Genomic DNA, 12,186 nt, shown 5'->3' with positions numbered 1-12,186 from the left:
GCTCAAGATATTGAAGCAGGCAGCAGAGAGAGACTAAGTTTACCTCATAAATATAGATCCCAAGGGCACACCCAGCCACAACCTACAGGCTGTCATAACCCAATCATTTCACCTCTAAACCTCTTACATTTTCTCACACATGAGTTTTTGGGGGACACCTCACATCTAAATCATAGCAAGGTTCACAAATAAAAGAAGCCTGATGTTTTTGTACTGTAATCTAGTTTGGATTAAGATTATACCAGTATGTCTTATTCTCCATTAACTGGAAAACATGTATAAAATATAAGATGGGTCTTACTTATTCTTTGCAAGTTTGGTAAGCCACACATGAGGTGCTTGGGGGGGAGTACTAGGGATTGAACCAAGGGATATTCAGCCACTGAGCCACATCCCCAGCCCTTTTTTTTTTTGTATTTTATTTATAGACAAAGTCTCACTGAGTTGCTTAGTGCCTCACCTTTGCTGAAGCTGGCTTTGAACTTCCTGCCTCAGACTCCTGAGCTGCTGGGATTACAGGCATGCACCATGGCACATGGCACTTGAAGTGATTTGAGGGGAGAATTCTCACAATAAGGTGGATATTCTCGTGGGCTTACAGGCTACTTTCTGTTTTTAGTCTACCCTCCACTTCCCTGTGTTCTGTTATTAGTCTACCCTCCACTTCTTCGTGTTCTGGTTTGGATTAAGTGTCCTCCAAAGGCCCATGGGTTGAAGACTTGGTCCCCACACAGCCAAGGTGGTATTGGGAGGAGGTGAAAGCTGTAAGAGGTGGGGCCTAATGGGAGGAAGTTAGGTCATTGGGGGTGTGGCCTTCATTAGGGGTGTGGCCTTCATTAGGGATGTGACCTTCATTGGGGGTGTGGCCTTCATTAGGGGTGTGGCCTTCATTGGGGATGTGGCCTTTACTAGGGGTGTGGCCTTCAAGGAGGTATTGGACCACAGCTCCTTTCTGTCTCTCTCTTTGCTATCACCAGATGAGTGGCTTTTAACCACCCTGTTCTCCCCACCAAGATGCTCTGCCTTATGGCCACAGGTCCAAAGACAATGCAGCCATCCAAACAAAGACTGAAATTTCTGAAACTATGAGTCAAAATAAACCTTTCCTCCTTTTAAAGAATTTATTTTTGGTATTTGTTACCAAGACAGAAGGTGAATGCTTACCAACTTTCAGTTGTGTTTGTTCCTGAATTTATTTATGACAGGTTTACCTGTTGTGATCACTTAACTTAATGCTGTATTATGTAAACCATGAAATAAGTGGAAGAGAGTTTTTATTTCTGTGAAGACTAAGTTGAATGCTTTAGTAGGAATAGATAGGGTTGAATCACCAATATCAATGACTTAGAATTAAATGTGCTAATAGTGGGTGGTGCCAGGAATCATAAACATCTATGTGCTTGCTACTCAAAGTGTGGTCCATGGACCAGGAGCCCCAGCATTACCTGGAAGTCTGATAGAAATGCCAAATGTCAGAGTCCCCTCCACATCTACTGATTACAGTCTGCCCTGTTACAAGATCCCCAAGAGATTTACATACACTTTAAAATTAAAGAAGCTCTGGTTCAAAAGTGTTCCACAATCAGATTACAGTAAATGTCTTAGTATTCTCCCTCTGTGGAAATTGTTGATAGTGAATTATAGGTATGCCTATATAAGAAAGATGATCCAATTGACAAGCCTGTTTTCAAATACAAAATTCTGACTCTACTTTAAAAGACTGGTGAGTGGATGTATGTTTTTGTATTTTTTTTTTAGAGAGAGAGAGAGAGAGAGAGAGAGAGAGAGAGAGAGAGAGAGAATTTTTTGATATTTATTTTTTAGTGTTTTCAGTGGACACAACATCTTTATTTTATTTTTATGTGGTGCTGAGGATCGAACTCAGCACCCCATGAATACCAGGGGAGTGTGTTATTGAGCCACATCTCCAGCTCCTGTTTTTCTGTTTTAAATGAAAGTAAAATGTAATGACATTGTATTGTAATTTCTCCCCTTAATGAACTTTTTTTATTTTTCATTATTGGATGCAGGTCTGGACTGTGTTACATAAGAGAGATTCTTCTCTACTTCCTATTTTCTTGGATTAGCACCATTTTCATCTGAAGTTTTAAAAGTACTAGCATAGATTTACGTTCAATTCTAATCTTTTTTAATAATGCAGATATGGACAGTTTTTAATTTCTAATGCTTTCATTTTTGTCTTATTGCTGTTTTGTATTTTGGGTGTTGTTTTATACTTGTTCAGTGTAGTCACAGATTTGTTTAAATTATGTTTTTTCTCAAAGTACTATCTTTGGTTGTTTTTGTTTTCTGTTTCTCTGATTTTTACTTTTACTTTATCATTTCCTTACTTCCACTATCTTTGGGATTCTTTTATTATTTTTTTCTGCCTCTCTTATTTTCTAACACCAGGATTGAAAGCTACCAGTGTTCCTCTAATGATTGCTTTGTCCACATCCTCCACGATGTGGGACTCACATGGGCATTTATTTCCAAATCCACAATGCATAGAGTTAGTTCTAGATTTCTTTTGATTTCAAAGGATCTGCCTGTTGCTATAACAGTTTATATAAGACTGGGAAATTCATAAAGAAAAGAGGTTTATTTTAGCTCCCAGCTCTAGAGACTGGGAAGTCCAAGAATGTGGTGCCAGTAAGGGCTTTATGCTGCTATAACTCATGGTGGAAAGTGGGAGGGCAAGTAGGCATGCATGAAAGAGAGGGGCCATGAGGGGCAGCCTCCCTCTATAGCAACCTGCTTTCATGGTAGCTAATCCAGCCCCACAAGAGCTCACACACTCAAGAAAGGCATCCACCTGCTCATGAGGACTCTTCCCATAACCCAGGCATCTCTCAGGAGATCCCAGGACCTTGCAACAAACTTATACAGGGGACCAAATATTTTTTTCTTCCTATTTTTATAGTATAAATACTGGTGAAATTTGCACACAGTATAACAATATAATATGGCCACTCTCATTTCCTAGTACTTACCCCTTCCTCCCTTTTTTTCTCCCCACTGGTCTCTTTCCTCTACTAAGGAACCAAATTGCAACATGAGTTTTGTCAGAGGCAAACGACATTTGAAACCATAGAATGTGTATTTTTAAATCTTGAAATAGAACAGTTTTCTAGCCTCTCAATATCATTCTTTTTTTCCTTCTTTTTTGCAATCTCTTTGGAATGTGACTGATATAATTTTTGAATTTTGAAGTTCACCAAGATGTTCTACTTTAGCAACAATTTTAGTAAATTTTCTATTGGTGTTTGAAAAGAAGATACGGTTTTCTTTGGCATAAAAGAAATGTGTCTGCATGTATGTATTTACACATATGTATAGATCAAGCTTGTTGATCATGCTATTCCAGTTTTATCATCCTTTGGTGTCTCATGGCATTTACCAACAGAGACAAAGCTGTCTTTTTCCCCTTCAGCTTGTGATGCTACAATATAGAAGATCTAGAGCTATGGCAACCACCTTGTGACCTTGAGGCATCTTTAATCATTTTGAAAGTTCATTCACTCATCCCTCTTTGGTGCATTCTTTTGTTTTTGTTTTTGTTTTAAGAATCCATCCTAGATGATCCAGGAGTGATACAGTGCCTGAGTCCTTGCCAATACCTATTGCTTTCCCACTCCTACTTTCTCTCCATTCCACTGACCTTGGACCTGACCTTCCCAAACCCTCCTGCCTTCAGGGTACCTTCTGAATTTATTTTGTTCCAGATTGTCTCTAGTGGGATCTGATCCCCGTCTGCCTCCTGTCTTTCAGAAATTATTACAAAGTTCTGATGTCAATCACTGAATTTTTCATTTCTCTGCAACATTAAAGATTTATTCTTTTTCATTTTTTCTCTTTTATCTTTTTTGTTGTGTGGGAAATATGACTGAAATAGTGGTGAAGCCAGATTTAAGTTAGGTAGTTAGTGTGGTTAGGTAAATCGGGTCTAATACCGAGTGAAATCTAAAATGGAGGCCATGCTGGGAATGACTCAGGGAAAACACAGGACAACTCATGGAATGTTAATGAAGTTCCGAAAAGGGCCTAGGCCAAAGTCCACCTGGAAATGTTAATGAACAACCCCCAACAGATTTGAAGACAGCCCATCCCAAAGAAATGTTAATGAGCCCATCACAAAGAAGTGATAATGAAGTCCTTCCTGCTCAGACTACTTCTTTGGCCCTCCTGTGTCCCACCCCTGGGGCCTTCTAACCTACATTCCATGACTGAAAGAACTATAAAAAGGGGAAACAACCTCACTTCCACGGATTCCACCTTTTGGGTCCCCTTCTTCCTCCGGGAGAAGTCTTTTCTTCTGTCCTTTAATAAATTTCTAATCTCGGGGCTGGGGAGGTGGCTCAAGCGGTAGCGCGCTCGCCTAGCATGCGTGCGGCCTGGGTTCGATCCTCAGCAGCACCATATAACAAAGATGTTGTGTCCGCCGAGAACTAAGAAAAAATAAGTAAATGTTAAAATTCTCTCTCTCTCTCTCTCTCTCTCTCTGTCCCTCTCTCTTTAAAAAAAAAAAAAATTTCTAATCTCTACTCTGACCTTGCCTCGGCGTGCTTCTTTGGTGTTATTCTTCAACATCGGGGAGCAAGAACTCGTCACCGGTCAACAGCGGTAACAGTGGTAGATTTATGAACTCAATCACTCATCACAATTCAATTTTAAAAAATTTTAACAGTAAAATCAGTAATTCATTCTTTAGACATGTACGGGGCAATAATGGTCTCCAAATGATCCCCTTCAGGTTCAGGAATATACTGATTGCATTTCTGCCCTTCCCCCCTCTCTCCCTTGGGCTGTTTACATTCCTTAACGTGTTAGGCCTTTTGCTGAACTATTTAAAATATGCATGATCTTCTAAGAAGGTCCCCAGCCAAAAACAGAGGAAAAAGTAGAAATATACTCTGCACCAGAGGCTCCGCCAGTGGGGCATCTGATTGCTGCTCAACCTGGGTTTGCATGAGTGCCCAGGGGTGCCTTACTCCTGGCAAACTTGTCCCAATTCCTAGACAACATTTTATGTAAATAAAAACTTGGTCTCAAAAGCACATACCAGGCAGATTTGTTTAAAGTAGAGAATGTACCAAAACTCAATGACAGAGCCACCAGAGTCTGCACCCCTGGCTCAGGCCCATGAGGTCAGCTTCTGGGCTCCTGAACAAAATCCTCCCCAGATCCTACAGGATCAGGGCTCCGCAGCAGCCCAGCTAAGTGATTCAGGAGCTCAGAGCCAAAGTCCACCCTCCCATTGTTACCGCTGTTGACCGGTGACGAGTTCTTGCTCCCCGATGTTGAAGAATAACACCAAAGAAGCACGCCGAGGCAAGGTCAGAGTAGAAATTAGAAATTTATTAAAGGACAGAAGAAAAGACTTCTCCCGGAGGAAGAAGGGGACCCAGAAGGTGGAATCCGTGGAAGTGCAGTTGTCTCCCCTTTTTATAGTTCTTTCAGTGATGGAATGTAGGTTGGAAGGCCTGAGGGGTGGGACACAGGTGGGCCAAAGAAGTAGTCTGAGCAGGAAGGACTTTTGAGATGGGCTTATCACTTCTCTGGAATGGGCTATCTCCAAATCTGTTGGGGGCTGTTCATTAACACTTCTTCCAGGTGGACTTTGGCCTAGGGCCTTTTCAGGACTTCATTAACATTCCATGAGTTGTCCTGTATTTTCCCTGAGTCATTCCCAGCATGGCCTCCATTTTAGATTTCACTCGATTTTAGACCCGATTTACCTAACTACACTAACTACCTAACTTTAAATCTGGTTTCATTCCCCCCTCTAATTTGGGAACTCCTTACTGCTGTAAGGAAAGGGGGCGAAGAAAATCTTTCTGGCTTCTTCAGGCTGACAAAAGGGCGATGTCGGGGCAAGCAGTTTGGAGTCCCCTTTAAAAATATCGGGTCTATCGAGTGGTCCATGCTAAAAGTCCAATTGAGAAGTAATAGGCTGGAGGGCCATTCGAGTGATGGGTGGTCTATAAGAGAAACAAGAATTCATTAGTAGGCTGGAGCCATATTGATGCAGCAATAAATGCCATAGCACAGGAATATGCCAATGAGTATAAAGACAGAGACTAACAATGTTTTCCACCAGGAAGTACCAAGAACCAGAAGCTAAGATATTGTTTCCATGACAAAGTTGCTGAGGACATGGCTTCTATCTGAGCATGTAAATCTTTAAGGATATTTGTCACATTGCCAGAAATGTCAGCGATGTAAACACAACATTTAACTTTTAGGGTTATAGTTATCCTTCCCTTAAGATATAGTTTAATAATTTAATGTCATCTGATCTTGCAAAATCCTTTTACTAGTATGACTTCTGTGTCTAAGAGAAATCTTTAATTCTGTTACTTAGGGCTGGATAATCATACTAGCAAACACCAAGCCTACCTGTGTAGGTTAGGAATATCTGTGGGCCTTAAAACTAAAAACTACTCTGGCAGTTCCTTTTGATAGTTACCAGGCATTCCTACCTAAGAATCTCTTTTGCAGCCTCCAGTTTACTTATTGTTGGAGGTTACATTTAACTATTATTATCATTTAAAATGTCCAGGAATAGCTATGTTTTGGCTTTGACTGTCTTTGCTAAGTGTTTAAGATGAAGCAAGTCAAACTGACTTTGTTCCCATCTATTGTTAAGAGTCAGCTGAGTCTCTGGGAGTCCTTGGGAACTTCACAGCAGCTTCTCAGTTCTGCTAGTGCCATTTGCGCTAGGATGGGTCCAGGCCTTGCTTGACCATGTGGCTTCCCTCGGGAGCATCAGGGATGTCTCCCTTTTCTGATGACCCTCCTCTTCACAGCAAATGCACTGATTGGCTTTCTGTCCTCCACTGGTCTCATTAATCTCCCTGATCAGGAGGTTATGTGGCCTAGAGTTGCAGAGCCCTTTGGAGAAGACCCTATCCCCTGATTCAGACTGACTCAGAGGGCAAGAGCCAAACATTGGTTTTCTTGGCCCCTTTTAACTTTAACTTTAAAACTTAATCTTAAACATCCAGCAAATAAGTTTCAACAGCCTTATACTAAGTACTGGGCTTTAATACCTATCTCTCTATCCTGTAGATGATAACTCCTTATCTTAAGTTAACCCAGGTTGTGAGTTCTTAAAGCAGTACCTCTTTAAAACATTAACAGGCAATCCTTAGACCATCTAAAAGCAAACTACAAAACAAAACTAACTAGGATAAAAACATATTTAGTTTATGTAATAGCTACCTTGAATTCTGGCAGAGTTATACATTCTAATCCCCTGTTTGAGATCCTGGCAATCGTGACAAAAACACAACTTTTGGACACAACTTTAAATGTACTGAAATCTGGCCTACTTCTTTCATAGTCACTTTCACATACAGTGAGATGGGACATAGAGCCTTATCTCAAGGTGGGGCTCTTCATGCAGTCTCTCTTGGCAGATACAGACATACTTGACAGAAACAGTCTTAAATACTATAGTTCTGAAGCTGATCTCTGCTTTTTGGACATCATTTTACAAAGCCTACATAAATTGTTGTGAACTTGAGCAAACACAACATAATGTCACATCTAAAACAAGAATTAAAGAAAGGCCGAAAGCTTTTAACCTTTTGTAGAAAAGTAGCAAAGTACTTTTGTGTTTTGCAATAAAACCTTCACATAGATTAGGCTCTCATTAAGCTTTCATTAACTTAAAAATACATTTAAATTGTATCTCAATGTAAAAAGTAACATGGAACTTTACATAACTTATTGATAACAAGTCCAGTTATAGAACACAAAATGATAAACTTCCAACATGTTTTTCTTTTAAGCCTAAAATTACCATACAATTTGAGAATACCTGCTTGATATAATGCTCTTTCTAAAGCTTCTACCTTACAGACTTGTATATTTGGAAGATATGAACACATTAATGGCACCAATTACATTGATGTTTTTATATTAATCAAGTTTAGCTTTTAAAGGAATAACATAGCACAATTCTCTAAAACAGCACTTGTTTAACCAGCTGTTTAATTTCTTTAAGATTACTTTGCTCAAAAACTTACACTTATAACCAACTTGCATAGACCTTCTTTATCACTTACTTAAACCCTCTTAATTACTCAATCCAGAAACACATTTTCTCTCTATTAAATCCATATCTAGAACCTTCTAGTTTCTCTTTCATCTGTTAACCTCCTTCTGTTCACATCTTGAAACAATAATTGTAAACCTTTGAATCTGAGCAGATTATTTTATAGACAATAAATTTATTAGGGCCTTTTTTTTGAACAACTAGAATAACTTATAAGCTTAATTTAAGATCTCCTTTTTAATCTATTTACCAAATTTAAATTGAGCCATTTGAATCACATGAATCAAAGATATTTGGATCCATTTTTAATTTTTCATGAGCGCTCCTCATCTGTCAATTGTCATATCACTGCATGATATATGGACATACACACAGACATACCGACATACAACACTAACACAAGTGTAACACATAACACAAATTTGCAGATTTCTCAGGTGAAATCTCATTGCAATGTTTTAAAAAAAAACTCCAGTTGATCAAAAATAGAACTTATCAGAAAAACATTAACTTGTCTGTAGGAACAAAATCATGAGCTCAAAAGAATATAGAATCTAAGAAAAGGCAAAAGTCCTAGAAAAAATTGACCAGCCAGTAATTAGTAAATGCCATACAATTTACTCTTTGGTTTAATCCAGTTTGAGTTCCCATAAAAAGACACTTTTACTCTTTTTTTTTTCCTTGGGCCTGAGCTCCAGGCTGCTTCTGTTTGCATATCAACTTAAGCCCTGGCTGAGGTCTGGAAGGACCTGGAAAACCGGAATTCTGAGCAGAAATTTTATGCCTAAGGCATTTTAACCATAAGTCACAATTTTTAGGTTTGGAAGTAGAAATAAGATACAATTTACAAAATTTCATCTTTATATCTTCCTACATGAGAAAAACTTGCTCACACAAGACTGAAAATAGGATCTTTTTTGATAATATAAAAGACACCATCAGAAGAAGTTCCTTCAGGATCATTAAGCTACTTTCTTTGTTCTGAAGTTCCTAAAGTTACATTAAATCACCTGGAAAAAATCCACACACTACCATGTATATCTAAAATTAAGCTTTGAAAATTCCCAAGACTGTTGCTAATTAATGTCATTTTAGTAAGCCAGACCAATGTTTTAATTCAACACTTTTCCTAAATCCTACACACTGAGAGAAACAGATACCAAATCATAATTTACTATCCTTGCCCAAATCAATGCACTGTATACCTAGTGAAATCTCCTTAGGCTACCCAGTTCAAAATTGATGTAAAAATAAAACAATGATTGGGAGTTACTTGCCAACTTGGAAGTAGAGTTCTTTTAATTTTCTATCCTAAGTATTTAAGTTCTCTGGCATGAATTATCTGAAATCACAAACTTAACAATTACCTAACCCTAACTTTTAACTGCAAGATTATGCAATGCTTCAAACTCATTTAGATACCAGATTTTACAATGAAACATCTTTTAGACACACATTTAGCCTAGATTATCCCAAAGAAACAATCTATAATAACCTTTAAAACAGACCAGATAAGAAAAATTCTCTCCAGGTTTTGAACTTCCATTTAATTATCAGTGGCACCTTAGATTTCCCATGAGTGGACCAGATGTTCTCACATAGGGGCAATTATAGGTGTAAAATCAAGGGTCTCCGTGTGACTGACTTTACTGCATTTAGGTGGAGTAATCCTTACAGTGCAGGGAAATTATGAGGAAATTTCCCCAAAGCGAAAATGGCTTTGGCAGCTGCTGGGAATTCCTCAGTTTCCCTTTCACTTGCAAGATTAGCTCCTTTGGATAGATCCAATCCCAGGCAATCTGGCTTATCTCCTAACCTTCCAGTAGAGTCAGTTTTTAATCTGCCTTAGGTCTTGAAGGGGGAGGGGGTATGTACTTTGATCAGCCCAAATTTTTCTCTGATTCTTTTTCCTCAGTGAGTCCAAGATTTTTTCTCTCCATGGCAGATATCATAGCTAAGTCTACTTTACACTGTTGGCATAATTTAGGATTTTCCCTTAGAGCAAAGAAAATCTGAATATACAGCATCTCACACCATTTCCTTTTTGTAAATTTATCAAACTGTAAAACTTAAAATTGATATTTCCCTCTGGTGGCCAGGTCTCTCCATCAGAGAGTTTGTATTGAGGCCAGGCCAAGAAAATGAGGCGCTTTTTCCTTGAGCATCTGAGGTTCAAATTTATCCCAATTTTTCAATACGCAGGCTAGTGGTGCACCTGGCGTATTGGAGAGAGAAGCTCCTGTCTGAGTGAGGAAAACATGACTCAGGCGCCCATGCTGCGCCGGAGAAAACTGTTCTCCTTAGGGACGTCTCCCTAACCTTGAGCTTCCTAAACGGTCCAGAAAACCCGTCTCTCACCTGGCTTTGCCAAGGGGTTTCTGGTCCCCTTTAGCAAAGTGCTAGGGTCTCAGTTTGCCCTGTGCCAAAGACCCTGGGAGGATTCAGACTTAAGGGCCTTACTGCTTTCCTCCCGACCACTAAAAACCCATTGAATCGTGTGCTCTTTGTTGCCTTCGCCTTTGCTCTGTAGACTAGCAGATTACTAGAATTGATTCTAAAAAAAATGCTTCTCTTAGCAGCTTAAGGAACACAGCTCATTTTAAACATTGGGTGGTAAAACAGACTATTGAAAGTTACCTATGCACCTTAGAGAACCTGGGCAGATTTTACTAATTATCTCATGCCTTTTTCTCAGTCCTACAACCTGAATTCCTAACGTTTCTGACCTGCGAAGGAAGGGAAGCATCCAGGAGGAATGGATGCAGGGTTGGGAGTGTTGCAAGGCCCATACGGAGGCAAATGTGATTGGGGCTTTCCCTCAGTGCCGTTCATCTACCGATCACCCTAGATACCCCTGGGGGCTGTCGGAAGGGGGCTCAAGAGAAAGGAACCTTTGGAAACGTCTGAGAGTAGCCCAGACCGGGATTCCGCAGTTGTTCCAAACTCCTTCCTCCACCTCCACGCATCTGAGGCAGATCGGGATTCGGGACACTGTGTACTCACGCCAATTGCTCTCCAGGCCCAGACAGAAAAGTTGGAAACGGCTTTGGCAGAACCCAACATGCCTGCTCTGTACCGAACAGGTGATTGAGAGCTGCTTAGGCCGAGAAACCTCTCACCCGAGTCTTGTAGAGTGGCGGCTGCACTAGTTGCATTTAAGTAGCCGACGGGTGCCCACCTTACCCTCCAGAAAGAGAGAGAGAAAGATGCACCTCAAACAGACATGGGGTGCGTAGAGAGGCGCTTACCTCGGTGTAGAATATCTCGGTATGGGACCTCCAATATGTTACCGCTGTTGACCGGTGACGAGTTCTTGCTCCCCGATGTTGAAGAATAACACCAAAGAAGCACGCCGAGGCAAGGTCAGAGTAGAAATTAGAAATTTATTAAAGGACAGAAGAAAAGACTTCTCCCGGAGGAAGAAGGGGACCCAGAAGGTGGAATCCGTGGAAGTGCAGTTGTCTCCCCTTTTTATAGTTCTTTCAGTGATGGAATGTAGGTTGGAAGGCCTGAGGGGTGGGACACAGGTGGGCCAAAGAAGTAGTCTGAGCAGGAAGGACTTTTGAGATGGGCTTATCACTTCTCTGGAATGGGCTATCTCCAAATCTGTTGGGGGCTGTTCATTAACACTTCTTCCAGGTGGACTTTGGCCTAGGGCCTTTTCAGGACTTCATTAACATTCCATGAGTTGTCCTGTATTTTCCCTGAGTCATTCCCAGCATGGCCTCCATTTTAGATTTCACTCGATTTTAGACCCGATTTACCTAACTACACTAACTACCTAACTTTAAATCTGGTTTCACCATGTGACCCAGTGCCAGACCTTGAGATGCCTTCTAGAGATGCCATGTCCTTGACCTTGAGATGGTGAACTAGCGCTGTCAGCTTCCTAGTGCTGTTTGGATGACTGAATGACATGCACAGGGATGGAATTCCACAGGCAGTGATCTTTGTTCTCATTGTGACCCTGGAGGACCTGTCTCTGTGACCAGCCCCACTTTCTGAAATGAAGCCTAGAAGCCTCCGTCATCAGTGGGAGCCAGCAGCAGCTCATACATGGCCGTCTTTTCTACAGATAACAGTGAAATGGATAAACAGGTCACACTGCCTGATGGGCTGTGTAT

The 12,186-nt window shown here is 40.5% G+C and overlaps 1 long non-coding RNA gene across 1 annotated transcript; it reads right to left on the bottom strand.

The window, feature by feature from the left end:
• Positions 1-5,343: 5,343 nt before the first annotated feature.
• On the bottom strand, positions 5,344-11,861 carry LOC144377987 (uncharacterized). The gene is made up of 2 exons (XR_013439373.1): positions 11,311-11,861; positions 5,344-5,981 (listed from the first exon to the last, which is right to left on the bottom strand). It is a non-coding gene; the product is annotated as an uncharacterized LOC144377987 (long non-coding RNA).
• Between the last annotated feature and the right edge of the window lie 325 nt (positions 11,862-12,186).

The sequence above is a fragment of the Ictidomys tridecemlineatus genome, chromosome 5 (assembly GCF_052094955.1).
Source record: "Ictidomys tridecemlineatus isolate mIctTri1 chromosome 5, mIctTri1.hap1, whole genome shotgun sequence".
Lineage (NCBI taxonomy): Eukaryota > Metazoa > Chordata > Mammalia > Rodentia > Sciuridae > Ictidomys > Ictidomys tridecemlineatus.
The sequence above is the reverse complement of the archived record's forward strand: the minus strand, read 5'-3'. Positions and strand labels throughout refer to the sequence as shown.